A 19,210-nucleotide genomic window follows, 5' to 3' on the forward strand; every position below is an offset into this window, starting at 1 on the left:
TTAAATCAGCTTGGCAATTCCTACAAAAAAATTAAGGTATCTGCTGGACTTTGAATTGAGATTGTGTTGAATATATGGATCAACTTGAGTATAATTAAAATCTTTACAATACTGGGTTTTCAAACCATGAACAAAATACATCTCTCAGTTCATATAGCTCTTTATTAAATTAGCTTACTAATGTTTTATTATTTTGAGGGTCCAGGTCTTGCACCTTTTTTGTAAATTTTTGTTATGTACTTAATATTTTTTATGGTATTACCAATGACATTGTTTTTATTTCAATTGCTGTTTATTTTCTGTGTATTGCCTAGTATTCAGAAAACTTGTTAAACTCACTTACTAGTTCCAGTAACTTTTTATAGCTTACATCAAATTTTCTACACTGACAATCATGTTTTCTACAGATGAAGACAATTTTACTTCTTTTGCAGTTTGGGTGTTTTTGTTATTTAATCTTGCCTAATTTCATTGGTTGATGTTGAACAGTAGCATAATGTTGCAGAGAAGTGTCAAGAGAGGCCATTCTTTTTCTTCATGATCTTAAAGGGAAAACATTCATCTAGTCATCTAACCTTAAGCATAGTGTTTAATTTCATGTTAGCAACACTGCTTTTTCATAGATAACCATTACCAGGTTGAAGAAAGCACCTACTATTCCAACTTTGCTGAGAATTTTTATAAGAAATGAATGTTGGATTTTTACCAAATGCTCTTTCTGCATCTACTAATATGATCATTTTTTTTATTTTGTTAATATAGTGAATTACATGGATTTATTTTTTAATGTTAAATCCTCATCCCATTTATCTCATTCATTCTGGGATGAATTCTACTTAGCATAATATGTTCAGTTTGTGAAAGCTTTGTTAAGAATTTTTACACGTGGGGCACCTGGTTGGCTCGGTTGGTTGAGCCTCCAATTCTTGATTTCGGCTCAGGTCATATCCCAGGGTCATGGGATCGAGCCCCATGTCAGGCTCTGCACTGAGCACAAAGCCGGTGTGATATTGTCTCTCCCTCTGTCCCTTCACCCGCCTTCCTCCTTGTGCTCTCTCTCTCTCTCAAATAAAAAATAATAAAAAAAAATAATTTTTACATGTATGTTCATGAAGGACACTCATCTATTGTTATCTTTTATTGTAATTTTTTTTGACTGAGTTTGGTATCATGGTAATGCAAACTTCACAAGATGAGTTGGAAAGAATTCTCTTCTCTTCAGTTTTTAGAAAGTGTCTATAGAACTGGTAATTTTTTTTTCTCCTTAAATGTTTGGTAGAATTCACCAGTGAGGACATCTATGCTTAGAATTGTTTTTGAAGAATGATTTTTAGGTACAATTCAATAGGGCTATTTGGATTACCTATTTCCTCTTGAATGGGATTAGTACTTTGTATCTTTCAAGGAACTTGTCCATCTCAAACAATTTTCAAATTTATTGGTATAGTGTTGTTTAAAATATTCCATTATTATCACTTAAGTATCTTTAGTGATGTCACTTCTCTCATGCCTGATTTTGGTAATTTTTGTCTTCTCTTCTTCCTAACCAATCCAGCTAGCCATCAATCAATTTTATTGGTTTTCATTGATTTTCTATACTGTTTCTGTTTTCTATTTCATTGATTTTCACTTATTATTGTCTTTCTTTTGCTTTGTTTAATTTTAATTTTATTTTTATTTTCTAGTTTCTCAAGTAGAAGCTGAAGTCATTGATTTAAGAACTTTCTTTTCTCTACTACCAGAGTGTAGTGGTATAAATTCCTCCACCAAGAATTGTTCAGTATTATCTCAAAGATTTTTTATATATTTTAATTTTCATTCACTTCAAAGTACTTTATAATTTTCTTTCTAAATATGCTTTAAAAATCAGTTATCTTTTGAGGCATCTGGGTGGCTCAGTCAGTTAAGTGACCGACTTTTGAATTCAGCTCAGGTCATAATCTCATGGTTTGTGAGATAGACCCCCGTGTCTGGCTCTGTGATGAGTGTGCAGCCTCATGGGATTTTCTCTCTACCCCTCCCCTGCTCTCTCCCTCTCTCTCTTTCTCAAAATACATAAACTTTAAAAAAAAATTTTTTTTTAACGTTTATTTATTTTTGAGACAGAGAGAGATAGAGCATGAATGAGGGTCAGAGAGAGAGGGGGACACAGGATCTGAAACAGGCTCCAAGCTCTGAGCTGTCAGCACAGAGCCCGACACAGGGCTCGAACTCACGGACCATGAGATCATGACCTGAGCCGAAGTCAGACGCTTAACCAACTGAACCACCCAGGCGCCCCCATAAACACTTTTTAAAGTGATTTATCTTTTTAATAAATTGGAATAAGAAAAGTATTATCTATTTACACATGTAGTGACTATTTCTTGTGCTCTTTGTTCCTTTGGTAGATCCATATTTCCATCTGGTATCATTTTTCTTTTCTTAACATTTCTTTTGTGCAAATATGCTGGCAATAGTTTAAATTTTTCTGCCTGCGAAAGATCATTATGCCATCTTTGTTTTTGAAAAATATTGCTGGATATGCAATTCTAGGTTGACAGTTTTTATTTACACTATTGTAAAGATGTTATTTCGCTGCAATTTTTCTTCTCGTCTTGTTTTTTATTTGCTTTATATATGACCTTTTTTCCTTCTTTATCACTGCTCTAAGATTTTCTTTTTATCACTGGTTTTGAAAAATGTAATTATGATGTCCATTGGTGTGGTTTTTCTCATGTTTCTTGTTCCTTGAAGTGTTGAGTTTCTTGGATCTGTGGGTTTAGAATTTTTATCAAATTTGACTTTTCTCAGTCACCAGGGATTGTTCTGTTCCCTCCCTTCTGGGATTACATATATATTAAACTGCTTTTAAAGTGTCACACAGCTCACTGTTGTTCTTTTATTTTTTTAATTATTATTTTATTTGTGTGCCTTTCTTTTTAGAAAGTTTCTATTTTTGTGTCTTCATATTCATTAACCGTTTCTTCTGTAATATATATTTGCTCCTGAATCCATACTGCATTTTTCATTTCAGATGTTGTAGTTTTCACCTCTAGAAATCCTATTTTGATATTTTTGCATCTTGCATGTCTCTCCATAACTTTTTGAACATATGAAATATAATTATAGTAACTGCTTCAATATCCTCTAACAATTGTGTCAGTTCTGGGTCAGTTCAATGAACTGATTATTCTTCTCATTATTCAGCATATATTCATGTTTCTTTTCACACCTGGTAATCTTTGGTTGGTTGCCAGATTGTAAATTTTGTCTTGTTGGGTACTGCATATTTTGTATTCCTATGAATGTTCTTGAATTTTGTTCTAGAATGTTGTTAACTTGAAACAGTTTGATCCATTGGGGTCTTGCTTTTAAGATTTGTTATGATCTATATATTTTCTGGAAATTGCTCATCATAAGAACAGCCAGATGGGAAAATGTTGAAGAGATGCACCAGATCTATCATAAGTAACAGAAAAGGAATTCAAGATAATATATCTTAGAGCTAGTGTCATTGTGATATAATGTGCACACGTCTCAAACATAAACCAATAAGAAATTGTCAAAAGGAAATAGTAGTTGAATTTTATTTTTTGAGATTTCTTTTGTACTTATCCGAACAGATATTTCTTTTCATCAAAAAACCACTGAAAATAATAGCTCTTAAAATTTTAAGTATATCCATTTTTCTTAAATATAGGCTCATTGTCTTCTGTGGGGTCTTTGAAAGGTTTTATATAACATCTGATAAATATTCATTGATGAAATTTCTACAGTATGGTGAGAAAAGACTGGTAATTTTCTAACTAACCTAACTTCCAAAAACAACACTTGGAAAACTAGACCATATGTGAATAAGGCTGTTTGAATAAAGCTGTTTCAGAAATAATGCAATAAACTAATACATCTCCTAAACTTTTATGAAGTCTCACAAAAAGCTATGGAAACACAGAATAATATGAAAAATAAAGAGTAATTATGGAATTCAATGAAAGATAAATAGAACAATTCCATAATTACAAGCTTCAAGTAATTGACAAGAACACTTAATTTGGAAAGAAAAGAAATATTCCATGTATGAAATCTTGTATTTGCAACAATGTGGATGGAACTAGAGTGTATTATGCTAAGCAAAATAAGTCAGTCAGAGAGACAAATATCATATAATTTCACTCATATGTGAAATTTAAGAAACAACGATGAAAATAGGGGAAGGGAAGGAAAAACAATATAAAACAGAGAGGGAGGCAAACCATAAGAGACTCTTAAATACAGAGAACAAACTGATGGCTGCTGGAAGGGAAGGAGGTGAGGGGATGGGCTAAATGGATGATGGGCATTAAGGAGGGCACTTGTTGGGAGGAGCACTGGTATTATACGTAAGTGATGAATCACTGGGTTCTACCAATGCTACACTGTATGATACTCTGCATCATACACTGTATGATAACTCACTTGAATTTAAATAAATAAATTAAAAAGAAAAAAAAAGAAGAAATAAAAGCAAAGTGAAATTGAGACACTGAAGACAGGTCATCTGGAGGAATCAGCAGAAAACTAGTGAGGCACTAATGCCTTGTGCGAGGAGGAGCTGGCTGCTTCAATAAAGGAAGCTTATTGATAACATTAGAACTCTATTGTATATGTTTCAAGAACATACATACCTGCTATTCCAGGCAATGAATGTATATTACTTCTAAAGAAATATTCCATTTTTAGAATTAGCTTATTCAAAAAACCTAGAAAGGCATTAAGCCTAATTACAAATGATACCTACATACAAAGTCATCATTAAAATAATATCCAGGCTTGAAATGACAGTACTTGAATCAGCACATTTGTTCTTCCTAATTGTATGAAAGAAAAAACATGGGGGGAATAGTGACATCAATAATTTAGATAATTCATTTATATCCTATCAAGCAATCCAAGAATAAACTCAATGAATGATTTTTTCAAAAAGAAATATTCCATGTGAATTAAAAAAAAACTGAACAGAAGTAGGATCAATAAACAATGTATAAATTAAGTATCCAGCTCAATTAAAGGAATTTTAACAAGTGTGAATGAATTATTTCTGAAAAGGAGCTCGAACTTAATTTGATTAAACTTCAGAAACTGTTTATTAGGCTAAAACTTTATCATAAAAATCTATATTTTTCTTAATATGGCAAAGCAAGACATCATTTCATTTTTAAAAATATTGAAATTAACTAATTTATCTTGCTCTAAGAGAACGCAATTTAATTTCTCCTAAATTCAACCCTTGAATTTCAAGCACTTGAGCCATAGTTTTTGTTTGCTTCTCTTTTCCCTGACTTCTAGGCTATTTTAATGTGGAGACTAATTTTGAACCCTGTGCTCAAGTTTGCTGAATCTCTTTTCTCAGTTTTCCCTGAATCTGGCCTTGAGTCTCATTACTATCCTTTGGATCCTTATGATTTATTTTCTGGACTATAGCAATATTGTCCCAACTGGGCATCATTCTTCTAGGGTCTCTTTCTTGGTCCTATTTCCTGTGTAAAAACTCAACTCATTTTTGTTCCTAAAATCCAACTCTGATAGCATCACTCCATTGCTCAGCAACTTTGAACACTTTCACTTAACTAGAGAAGAAAGTCTAAATTTCTTTTGAGGCATACAGGATGCCTGTCAACATTAACCTAACCTTACACTCACTTGACAATTCCTGAATACACCAACTGACTGTATTACTCCTGACCTCCTAGACGTGCCTATTATGATGTTTACCACTTTTCTTTCCTCTTCATGCTGTGAAGCCTCAGCTCAATCCATAACACCATGTCCATGGCACCCATCTTGATTTGTCTAGTCAACCCTCCTTTCCTCTTCTGATCTCACATACTGCTTTAGTGGAACCTCTCTTTTGTCACACATTATAGCCAATCTTAATTTATCCTATGGTAATTCATTCAGCAAACATAAAGCTATATATTCATGGTCACTTTTCCTACAAAGTGTTAGATTTTAGAGAAAGTGCCACTTTTTTAATCTTCTGAAAATCCCTATGGCTCCTAATCAGGTGAGTTTTACATAGATTATACTTAATGATGACTGAAATAAATACTTTTGGAAAAAAAGAGAAATAAATACTTTTTGTTTGTTCAAAATTTTATTGAATACTTTTCAGCAACTTCTCCTAAATCAAAGTTGTAGTGTTTCCAGCTGTGAATCAGTCCACTTTCTCTCCATTTTTAACAGTCATTCCTCAACAGTAAGGCTGTTCACAAGGCATTTGTAGGGAAAAAGTGGTCTCAAGATCTTCTCAAGCTGTTGCTCATCTGTATACATCTGTTGGTCATTATTGGTCACAGGAAAATGTCTAAGAGTTACAAGTTTTATTTAAGTTCTCCTTCAAAGTCTTTTTATATTAGCCAACCATCATTAGAGTCTGGGTATACTAGTCCTTCTCATGTACAAAAACTCAGCTTCCTGCTCATTTTCATATTGGTAAAGCTCACAAGCCCATAATCAATGTCAGGTTGAACATAGTTCTGGGAACTCCACATGTCCTTTTTCTTTCCTTCAGCAAGAAGAACATTTCACACAGAGATATTACTTTGAAATCACTACATATTTTTACCATTTTGGGGTTTTGAGAAATTATTTGGTTTTTAATAGTGTGTTGTTAATGAACAATTGCATTTGGCAAAACTAATAGCCCCATTATGATGCTGATCTCACTAACACAGACCCAAGGACAAATATAAGCTCCTGAAAATTCATAAACTTATAGAATTTTATTCTAAAAATACTGAAATCATTATATATTCATAAGCATAATAATAAATACTTGTCAGGCCTGTGCACAGAGCATATACAAATGCATGGACACAGAATTCAGAATGATACTAAATTTAATGCAGTATGCCATTTCTCTCAATATTATGAATCCCTACAAATGAGAGCTAAAATTTTTAAGTTAAATGTCATGCTCTCACATTATCTAATCGAATATTACACACTACTTTTTTAAACCCAAACTTCTTAGTTTTTTTATTCATGTGTTTATTTTTCAGGAGTCATTAGCTTATAAACAACAGAAAGTCAACACATAATAAACTGAACCAAAACAATAAGCATTTTAGTTTATATACTAGTAAATATAATAAAACAGCTCCTAAGTTTCAAAAATAAAGCTGTAGACCAGAACCTTAGAAACTGGAACTGGAAACTCAGTGCAAATAAACTTTACTCTTCCTGGATGTTTTGTTTTTGTTTTTTGTCTCTGGGTGTTCCCACAGTATGAAACATGGTTACTGATTATCCCAGTCCAGAAAGCCCAGAAGAAAGAATGGTTGTATATTTCAGTGCCTACAAAGGACACCAACTGATTTTGCTGAGTTATGTGTCCACTCCTCGGACCAGTCACTGCGAGAAGGAGAATGTAGTAATAAGGATGCATATTACTGTGTGAAGACCCAGATCTCTCCCAAGAAAAACTACCACAATGTACAACAATGTGTAACATGTTGGGGACTTGTGTGACAAAGTCAGCATGGAAAGTGCAAGATAACATAGTAACCAGGGGAGTCTATGCTTTGTAGAGAGAGTTGAGGTTTGGATGAACAACATGGGATCTTAATAGTGTGTGATACCATTTTAATATGTATGGTTAGGTAAAATTGAGTTTCTGGGCACTGAAAGAACTAATCATAGTTCGGACATTCTCTCAAAGTGGGAGATGAAAGGTGCTGGATGTTTCTGTTGTTATCACCTCATTTGTGACTATATATGTTGCACCCATCCTATGCGTAACAGCCTCTTTACCTGATGTCCCCTTTACCTGACTTCACTGCTTTTTCTGAACAGGTGTCCTTGTCTGGGTAAGGAAATGAGAGCTGTGAAAACCTTCCTTCTAATTTCTGATTCTTATAACTTTTAAAACAAAATTTGATAGTTTAAATAAAACATTAGTCACTGTTCAAAATGTAAGAAACATATGAAGATACACATCACTTATAAGAAATCATCAAGGCCTTATTAGTCCTTTCCATATCTAGGTGTTATTTATACCCGGGTGATCTAAAAATCTGCTATAAACTACTCTGATACTTCTAGCTATAAACTATTTTAATGGAGTATATCATAATATAAAGGGAAAATGATCTGTCCTATTTGGGAAAATACTTGTTGGAATTTATTTTAACATGCATCACCAAAACACAGATTTAACTTATTAACCAAAGGCAAATTTTCAGAGTCTTTATTAAGTCACAAGCTGCGAGTTACTCAAGCTAGTGTCTGCTTATTAGAATACTATTATTTCTCGTGAGTTTTAGACATTTCCCCTAATACTTATCGCTGAAACTTTTGGGCTTATGGCCACTACATATGTACCATAACAGTTATCAACTCTCTGATGATTGGCTACTAACAGAAAAGTTATCCATATCACAGAAGTTACAAAATGTTTTATAATCATAACTTTAGTATTGTTCTCTATACGATGTGGTTTTAGTTATTTCCCCTCACCTTACCTGACAGTTCATCTGGGTGCCTTTACATTATGCTGGTAAAAGCAGAAAGAGAGCCAGTTTTTCTAAGTGTCATTTAAAATTACAAACATGCCAATCTTTTGGCCCAGTAATTCAACTTACAGTAATTTATTTAAAAGAAATAGAAAAGCACACTACATACTTATTAAAATTTTCAGTTCAGTTCAGTTAAAAGAAATGTTAAATTATGGTTATGAGAATGATATTCAGGCAGAAAAGGTTTTAATACGCTCTCATTAAAGAATCTGACAGAATGATCAAAGAACAATAGAATAATGTTATACAACAGGTTACTACAAAGAACATACAGAATGGATCCATTTGAGTAAAATATGTATGCGTAGGAAAAAATACAACTTTTGGCAATATCTTAAAAGTGATTCTCTTTACTGGTAAACACTTTTTATGCTTCATAATTTTTAAAAAATAATATGCATCACTGTTATAATAAAAGAGTTATAAAAATTAATCTTTAGATATTCAATTTTGTGCTAATATATTTACATGCACTCCATCCAACTGTGAAAGAATATATGGTGATGTTTATGAAGGCAGAAATAAAGACAGATAAAGAACATTTCTTCCAATTTACAGGTATAAATAAAAGGAGAGGTTAGGATAGGTATTATTTTCTGTTTATAAAGATAGGGATTACCATTTGCATATAAAAGCAGAAAGGAGGTGAAAGACTCTGTAAAGCTTTCCTTGATTGGATAGTGGTAGAACATCTGGTGTACTGTTCACTAGAAAAGAAAAATGAGAACCAGATAGAAAGCTACTGAGATAACCTGGGTGAGAAATCCTGGTGGCCTGAACAAAGGTAGTGGCAATGAGGATGAAAAGAAGATGATGATTTTGATACATATTTTGAAGGTAGAAATGACATGTGGATAGTGGAAGGTAGAGGAAGAGAAAAAAATCAAGGCTAATTCCCAGGTTCCTGGCTCAAGTAATTGGCTTGATGGGTAAGTCATTTAATAAAATAGGAAAGTTTGGGAGAAAGGAGATGAACAGAAAAATCAAGAGATAAATTTTGGACTTGATTACTCTTGGGATCTCTATAAACATACAAATGGATATATTTAATAGGTTTTTTGACATAGAAAAATTCAGAGAAGATCCTCTAACTAGAGTTGATATAAATTGTGTATGCATTGACACATTGATGTTTTTTGAATTTATAAAATGAATTTGATTAGGGGACAAGAGGAAGAAAAGAAAGGCAGGATATATATCCTGAAGAACTTCAGTAGCTGGAGATCAGACAGAATAGGAGGAGCTAGGAAAGGAGACTAAGACACAGCGACAACAAACGTAGGGGGAAACCAAGATCATAACTCTCAAGGGAAGCAAGGGTCTCAAGAACAGAGTGGATGGGTGTGTTGGTCAATAGTGGGGCAAAAAGAAGGATGACAGAAGTGCACCCTTTGAATATTCCAACAGAAATGTCACTGTGGGTCCTGGCAAGGGGTGGGAACAAAAGCCAAATGTCAATGACAAGAAGATGAAAAGTAAGAGAATGAAAGCAGCAGAAATAGATACATTTTGACAAATTTGTCTTTGGAGGCAAAAGAAAATGAGGCGGTACTTGAAGAAGGCTGAGAAATCAAGGGAAGAGATTTGTTAAGGAAAAGCTTTCATTACAAATTTTGTTACTAAAATCATTAAGAAGAAATTAATGTAAATTTTAAGTATTATATGAAACAAGATGTTTTGAGTTACAACCCGTTAATGAAAATGTTCTGGAAGATAGACCACTTAAAAATGTATCTAAAAGACCTTTTAAAATCTAATATACATCCAGTTGAGGTAAATACGGATTCAATATTTTCTTTCTGTCACCTTTTCTTCATTATCTCTTTTATGACATTAATTTTTCTACTGTAATTTTTCATCTGGATTACTACAGTAACCTCTCACTGTCTCTAGCCTTGCTTCTTTATTATCAGAAACCTTTCAAAATCTTAAAAATGTCTCATCATCTCTTAAGGTAAAATCTAAAGCTTTTGGGATAAAGGCTGAACTCCTTACTTTAAACCATTAAATCAGCCCCTACCTACTAAACATCTCTCACTTCACTCATCATGCACCATTTACCCAAACTACAATGATTTATTTATTCGATATATTCTTCCTCCTTCATACTTTTGCATAAGCTTAGAATACACATTTGCTCAGAGTGTCCTCTGCAATAATCCCAATACTCAAATCATACCTGTAAATACACACAGCCTTTCACGTAAGAACTCCTTTTACATTTACTTGTCTTTCAACTCTTAACTCAAATGCACCTCTTCTGGCAAGCTTTCCTTAATCTGTTTATTTTAGATTCTGATTCCATAAAGCACGTTTTGTAAATCATAGCATTCATCTCATTGTATCATATGATTGGTTTTCTTGTCAGAATTGGACGAAACCAGAAGATCCCTGAAGGCAAGAGCAAAGGTTCATGAATCTCGTGGCACCTGGACAAAGCATAATGCCTGGTAATTGTTTGTAACATAGGGTATAGCAATATAGCTGGAAAGAAGCTCGAAAGGGTGTCAGGTGGAGAAAAGAAGGATTTACAATTTATAGACATTCTCCAAATGAATCTTAATTCCAATATAAGAACTATTTGAGAACTACTGATCTGGATGAACATCCATTCTTAGGAAGCAAAAGGAAAAAATTACTTCACTGTTTTGTTTATGGGTCTGAAATCATACCTAATTAAAAGAACACTTTGTTTTTCTTAACATAGCATATACTAAGAATTGCAGATGTCAAATTCTGGCACATTTGCAATTAGCTTACCAAACAGAATTTTAAATTCACTACTTGAACCAGATAGAAGATTGGAGGAAAATAAAAAAGTATCAGTAATAATAACCATATTTTCTTCAAAATGGGCTGCATATTTTTTGAAGAAAACTTTTATTTTTTATTGTTTGGCTAATCCAAGCAAAACGATCCCTTGCAAGTTTTGATGTGGCGTATTCTTTGGTGTTAGTGTTAAAACAAAACAAAATGTTTAAAGGCTCTTCAAGCCTTAAATACTATGGCAAAAGAACAACAAAAGTATCCTGGCACATGTATGTCTTATGTATACTTTTTCAAAATTGATTACACCTTCAAAAATATATATTCTGTTCACTTCTGTCTCCCTACTCAAGTTCTCTATTCATACCTTCTGTTCTCTGAAGTGTACTACAGGTAACAGAACAGTCTGCTGGCCGCAAATATACTCAGAATTTGTTTTTTACACTCAGATTGCCATGAAAGGGGAAAAGAACGGGTATATATTCTACTCCTTATTTTGTGAACTTCTGATTAGTTACAGATCCTAAATATTCAGAGCCTGATTATCATGTTCAGAATTATTTAATCATAAAGATATATGGGCTGAGTAGTTGGCTTCTAAAAGGACATGCCATTTTGCTATAGGAAAACTTAGAATAAACCACAGTAAAACACAAGTTTCAGTGCGTCTTAGACAATGTAATTCTAGAGCTGCAATTTTTTTTTTAAGTTTATTTATTTGTTGAGAGAGAGAGACAGACAAATGGCACAAGCTAGGTAGGGGCAGAGAGAGAAGGGGAGACACATAATCTGAAGCAGGCTCCAGGCTCTGAGCTCTCAGCACAGAACCCACGAGTGGCTCAAACCCACAAACCGTGAGATCATGATCTGAGCCAAAGTCAAACACTTAACTGACTGAGCCACCCAGGCACCGCTAGAGCTGCATTTATTAAAGTGAAGTCCATTGATTTTTAGGTCTCCTGCCTTCTCACTTCTGACATATCTGATGAATCCATCTCTGATCCCCTCCACATCCTTGAGGTCATCTTGTTTATTTGCCCATGTCTCCTTCCACATCCATAATACCTACGCCTGCTCCTCACCTTATTCTGGCAGCATATACTCAGTTCTCATCCTATCTCTAAGCCAGGTTCATGGCAAAATGAGAAATGAACTGAGGAATCTCACTCCTGATCGTCCTCAAAACAGCTGTGCCATCTTGGTTACAGTCAAGACAGAGAATTCAAAATTTGCCACCACAATGAGATGACATTATTTTATAGACAAATAAAGCTTCCCTCTGAGAATGTACTTTGCACACCAAGAAATATAGTTATAGAAATCAGGGTTTTTTTTTTTAATACTGGAAGGGAATTAAAGAAAATGAAAGTTATTAAAATTAAATTTAGAAAATAATTTTCCTGAAACAATTTTCTCTACTCAGGTATGCATTTTTAAAGACTTGTTTTAGATATGTGGTGTTCTTTTGTTTCTCTTTTTTATGGATATTTAGCTTTTGACATTATTTTATTTATGGTCAGGCTCATTTGGGACAGGCAAGATCTTCATTTGGACAAGTCAGGCAAATGCAAAATTTGCGAAACTACATTATCCAAAACCCTGATTTTCAAAAAATACTTTTTTCTGATCAAAATTCCTCTAAATCTTTGCCTATGACACTTAAAATAATGAAGTAAAATTGATAATTGGAATTATATATTAAAAATCAAGCCTAAATCCAGCTTTATGTGTCATTGGCACTAAAAGTGCAAGTGGAGAGTGGGGAAAAAAAAGAGGAAAAGGCACTAAAGAAGAGAACATTTATTTCCATTACCAGTAATAAGCTCTGTAAAACATTTCCAAACTATATTTTTTCTATATGCAGAATATCTAGACTCAAGTCTGGATCTCTTTTCATTCTCGAAAAAATAACCACATAGCTTTTGAACATCCACATAGTTTCATGAGCCATTATTTAAAAGTGCCATTACATTCTGAGATCTTCCCTTTGGGATTCAAGACAACCGAAACATCACTTGATTACCATCTGTACAAGCTTATATATTAATTGCTTCCAATTTTCAGAGGCTATGAAGTAGCCTATGTAAGCCAAACCCAGAGAACATATGAAAGACTATATCTAATCAGTCATCAGTGCTTTGATAATAAACAAATGAAGGAAAAAAAAAAGTGAAGTCTAGGAACTATGTCAAAAAAGTCAGCAAAAAGTTTTGGGAACGTCTGGCTTTAACACACAATAAAGAAACAGAACCCAGTAAGAGTTTACAACGCAGAGAAACAGAAGTTACTTCAGTATAAAGAATGTATCACTTCCATATTCCATTTCTAGAGAAAAACAAGTATTTTTAATAGTCTATTATTTGTAACTACCAAAATGAAAATGTCAGAATATTCTCTATGATAGAAAGTAAATTCATCTATTATCATGGGTTTAAAGGGAAAGGCATTGGTCAGAGTGTTATAAGAGAATAACAGAAATTTAGAATAATCACAGGGATAATGACAAGAAGTTTCCAATTCCTTAATACTGCTCAAATTTTAGAACCTTTCAGCTCTATTCTCCTATACTATGAACTTTTGCATTAGCATTGTCAGGCATTTTAACTGCACACATAATTTTGGCATAGTAAAGTCAATATTCATTTATGTTTACAACATGCTTATTCTCTTGTTCTTTACTCCCTCCTGCTCGTTTGAGTTTTTAACTTTTTAATTTTCTGCCTGAAAAAAAAAAAAAAAACAACCTTTAGTTTTTGACTTTGGTTCAGACTGGATATGGCATGTTTTCCCTTCCTTAAAATGCTTTATGTCACTTTTCTGAAAGGTATCTTGACAGAGTATGGAATAATAATGGTAATTATGTTCTTTCAGCAACTATGTCATATTATCTTCTGGTTTTCAACACTTCTGGTGAGAAGTTAGTAGTTTTTGCTCCTTGATAGTAATGTGTCTTCTTTTGTTTTTGTTTTGTTTTGTTTTGTTTTGTTTTGTTTTGTTTTGTTTTGTTTTGTTTTGTTTCCTGACTGCCCTTAAGATCTTCTCTGTCTTTGGTTTTCAGCAATTTGATTATGTGGTATCTTTTTGTTAGCTCTGGGTTATCTGGGCTTTTGAACACAGCTGTATTGTGTCTTTCATTTAAAATTTCTTTTAAAAATTTCTTGGCTGATAACTCTTCAATATCATTTCTTTCTTATTATCTCTTTTTCTGAGACTTCAATTAATGTATGTTACATTATTCTAGGATGTCAAACACTTCTGCTCTGTTCAGTGGTTTCCATGCTTTTTATTCTGTGTTTCAGTTCAGCTATGTTGTATTGTGCTTTTTTCACTTTACAAATCTTGTTTTCTAATACATCTAATCTGCTGGTAAACTCATCGATTGACTTGTTAATTTTAGATATCACATTTTTTCAAGTGTAGAATATCAATGTGATTCATTCTATAATTTTCTGATGTTATTTGTATACTTTCATCTACTTGGTCCAACTTTTTGTCTATTTTCTTGAAAACAGTAATCAAGTTATTTCAAGTCATTGACTGCTAACTACAACATCTGGATTAACTGTGACTTTGTTGTCAGTTATTTTTAAAATTTTCATTTGTAGTCATATTTTTTGTAACTTTATGATTGTCATAAATATTTGCTCACAGAATAAGTACCATGTACAAAAGAACCTGAGATTACAGATGATATCTTCCACCAGAGTGTTGCCCTTTTCCTCTGTCAGGCAAATTATCTAAGTTGCTGACTATATCAATTAAGAATAAAAATAAGCTTGTTCTGCATATCTTTAGAGATTTAGTTTGAATCTATCTACTTCTGGGTCAACTCTGTTTTTCTAGCATATGTGTCCTTGATTTAGATTGAAATCACCTAGAAGGTATCTATCTCATCAGTCTTGAAATTCTGTAGATTATTAAAAATATTAAATATTAAAAACAGATATTAATATTTGAATTTAACATTAACTGAATATTAAAGATTTCTAGCCAAGCTTTCCAACTTCTTGCCAATATGGCTTCAAACTCTGGCAGATGTCTTGAGGTGGAGATTGACAGTGAGATTAAGTTGGCCTCTTCCCACTTGAAGGCTTGGCTTCTTAAACTATGCCAGAGAGATTTCATTCTGTCTTTTGGAAGGCCAATTCTAGCTCCGTAGCCTTCTATTGAGCCTCAGTCATCAAATGCCCCCTGAATATGTCTCAACTTTCCAAATTGTCACTGTAGCTTAGCATGACTACTAAAAGTGCTACTTTGGCTTCCTCTCCCCCAAAAAAATTTTCTGTCAAGATCAGGCCCAATCATTAGCTTTCCCAAAGAATCAACAAATGTCCCTAGGGTTGGAGGAACAAAAAGGTTCTCTACTCTCTGGAACACTATCTCATCTAGTACTCATTCTTTCTAAAGTTCTCTGTGGAATATGATCTATGTAATTTATCCATTTTTTTCTTGTTTTTATGGAAACACTTGTCACAATTAAATGCTTCTCACCCAGAGTTAAGAAATTAGCTTCAAAATTCTGTTGAAGTTGACGCTATGATTTGTATTACCAAGACAAGGTAATAAAATTTGTGATTTTTTTTAGTGCCCTGAATATTGAATTACATGTTGTTAAATATGCCACACTAGCTTTCAAGATACCTGTAAGGATGCCCCATATACCCTCATCTGTTGGTTGGCAATCACTTTCCAATTTAGACCACATATTTATACTGGCAATGATCCTAAAGATACTGTGATTTTCTTAATCAGCTCAAAACCACCAGAAGGAGATACAAAGAAGGTTTACTATGTAATTTTAGGAATCAGGATAGCAGGAACAAGAGGAAATTTGTGGCTATGAGAGCTGACAGAGCTAGAGGAGCACAGTTAATACTCTATGGAATTAATATAAAACTAAGAACTGCATGAGAAACTAGATTTTTTAAAAAGAGTCTTAATGAAGGTAGAAAAATAAGTTCACAAGAGTGAGTGAGAGAGCAGGAAAGATGAACAATTTGGCATAAATTTGAAGAGTGTATACAAAATATAAAATAAAAGTCAATTCTTCAGAATATTCACTTGAGTTGAAACTAATTGACTATCACCTCTTGGAACATGGCAAGAAGAGAAAATCATGAAGTTGAAAGAGTGGATTTGTTAAAATAGAGACTGTATTATATGGGACCAGCTGCTCAAAAGTAGGGATTTTTTTAAAGATTCAAATAAACACCTGATCTGGTTGTATTTCACCTTACTGATCTTTTAAATTTTAATCTTTTGTTTGGGTTTTTACCTTCTACTGAATCTTATTTGGGTCACACATAAATAGATCAGAAATAAGTAAATAAAATGTTTGTTAAAAGTAAGTTTGATCATTTAAAGCAGTGACTCTTACAAGACAGAACACGAAGCTTTAGAAACAATACCAAAGTTTACCCCATATAAAAATAATAGCAAAGTCTATAAACCATGGAAATACTGACCACTTCTTTGTGCAATACAGTATCTGTGAGAAGAGTATAAACTAACTGGGTGATTGATTTAGTGACCATTGTATATAGGCTCTGACATCAACTGGAACACTACAAAAACCTATTGTGAGTCCAAATACCTTCATTAACTGAATCCATTGCCTTTACATATACTTGATTCTATCACTCTTACCATGCATGATTGGTCACAGACACTAATTAACATGTATTTGAAAAAACACTAAGGAAGAAACCAAAAAAAATTACTTATGAAAGACCTGTAGCCTTGAGTGACAGTGTGACAAAACAGAAAGAAGACAACTTCATTAGGAAGCAAGGATTAAATATTGGAATAAAGGGTTTATAGGTCTGGTTTTGTTTTAGGGTCCTAAATTGTACAGTCCAGAGTATTTTGTGTTCTTTTTTTCAAAATATGTTTCAGTAGAAATAATAAATACATATGGAATGAAATACAAAATATAGATTATCATATATATTTTTTATTTTTTTATGTTTATTTATTTTTGAGATAGAGACAGAGTGTGAGTGGGGGAGGGGCAGAGAGAGAGGAAGACACAGAATCTGAAGCAGGCTCCAGGCTCTGAGCTGTTAGCACAGAGCCTGACGTGGGACTCAAACTCATGAACACCAAGATCATGACCTGAGCCAAAGTTGGACGCTTAATTGACTGGGCCACCGAGGTGCCCCCAGATTATCCTATTTTTAAAAAGAACATTTCCTTCCTACCCCTAACCATTCTCTCCAATTTTCTGTGTTGCCTTCAAAAACTATACTGTGGAAATATGAGCATATCTATCTACTCATCTATTTATTCATTCTATACATCAAAGGTAGCATATTAAAACTATTTCCTATGCCAATCTTTTTTTTTTTTAAATAGTGATATATTGTAAAGATCTTCCCTATTGGTATATACAGAACTATTTCATTCTTTTCAAAACCTCCTACATTTTGTAGAAGCATTCTTCTTTGATACAAGCTGGCTTCACAATTTGTCAGTTAATATAAACTGTTACTAAAGAAAGAAGTAAAAGGATATACTTATTTAGCTGTTGGTCAATATCTTAAATATTCTCATAACTAGCTTCCTTTATGTTTACCATATATGATAATTTAATACATTTTCAAAATTAGCATAATTTACTTTAGTTATACTGTATTAATTCGAAATTTGAGAATCATGATTTCAAATAATAGATGGATGTCTTCCAGTTGTGAAAATACTCTGGTCTTAGAGGAATTGAGAGAAATCCGGAGAAGTAATTACTGGGTTAAAACTGACATCCATCCAGAAGGCTAGTTCCCCAACTGAGAGGCTGCTATAAATTTCACATTCATTAACTCTGAGAGACTTTACAAATATCATTTACATGTGTGCAGTCTCATGGGGATTTGGTCACTGATTTGACCAGTTTGGGAAGCTGACAAGCACAGATTCTTTAAGGAAAAAGCATCCAATCTAAACTGTAATCTTTCCAAACTAGTCATCCACTTTGACAAAAATGGCCAAATCTCCAGTCCTTGTGTTGGAATAGGAAAAAGGCATCACATAAGGAGACTTGAATTGTATTCCATTAGATCCTGTTACCTACATGATCAACCTCAAATTGTGTGAAATAAATATTAGTTAACTAAAAAAATGGGAAGGAAAATTATAAGCAAGTCAGTTTATGTCTTTGCTTCTCAGGTCAGAGAAGTATAAAATAATAATTACTTGCATCTGCGTGATGTAGTTTGGGTCTACGAGTACATTCACAAATACTGATTCAGTTAAACATCTGAAACTTTGTGTACCCAACATGTATTAACCACAAAAAGAATTTGGCAAGTTGTATGTGCGTTAACATAATTCCGTATGTTCATACAGACCTCTACCCAAGATTGAAGTTAATAGCTTTAAGAAAATTATTACAAGGCAGTAAATGGAAGGAGGTGGAAGGAAATAGGCTACTCTTGAGATATTTGATAATGTTCTGTTTCTTGATTTGGGTACTGTGTTCACTGGCATACTCGATTTGTGAAAAGGCATCAAGTTGTTGATTTATGATTTGCACACATTTATATACCTTTATTGTATATCAATTAAAAAGTTAAAAATGGTAGAAAAAGTACAGAGTAATACTTGCTCCAAATATTGGAAGAAAAATATTAAAACATTAACCATAAATTCATCCAACTGTTCAGGGTTAACACACTTTTTGGTCTATATATTTTCAATTTTTTCTATTCATATGTTATATATGTATTTCAACAAAGTAAATATTCATATTGTAGCAATTCAAAAAAAATCCTTTTTTCACTTTATGGCATATTGCAAACAAACATCTCTCCTTGATAAAAACGACACCTCTAAAACAGCATTTTAATTATTCTCTTTATACGGTAACACCATCATTTATTTTTGGTTGTTGTCATTTTCTTCCTCACAGTACA

This window comes from Neofelis nebulosa, chromosome 1, assembly GCF_028018385.1.
Source record: "Neofelis nebulosa isolate mNeoNeb1 chromosome 1, mNeoNeb1.pri, whole genome shotgun sequence".
Taxonomy (NCBI): domain Eukaryota; kingdom Metazoa; phylum Chordata; class Mammalia; order Carnivora; family Felidae; genus Neofelis; species Neofelis nebulosa.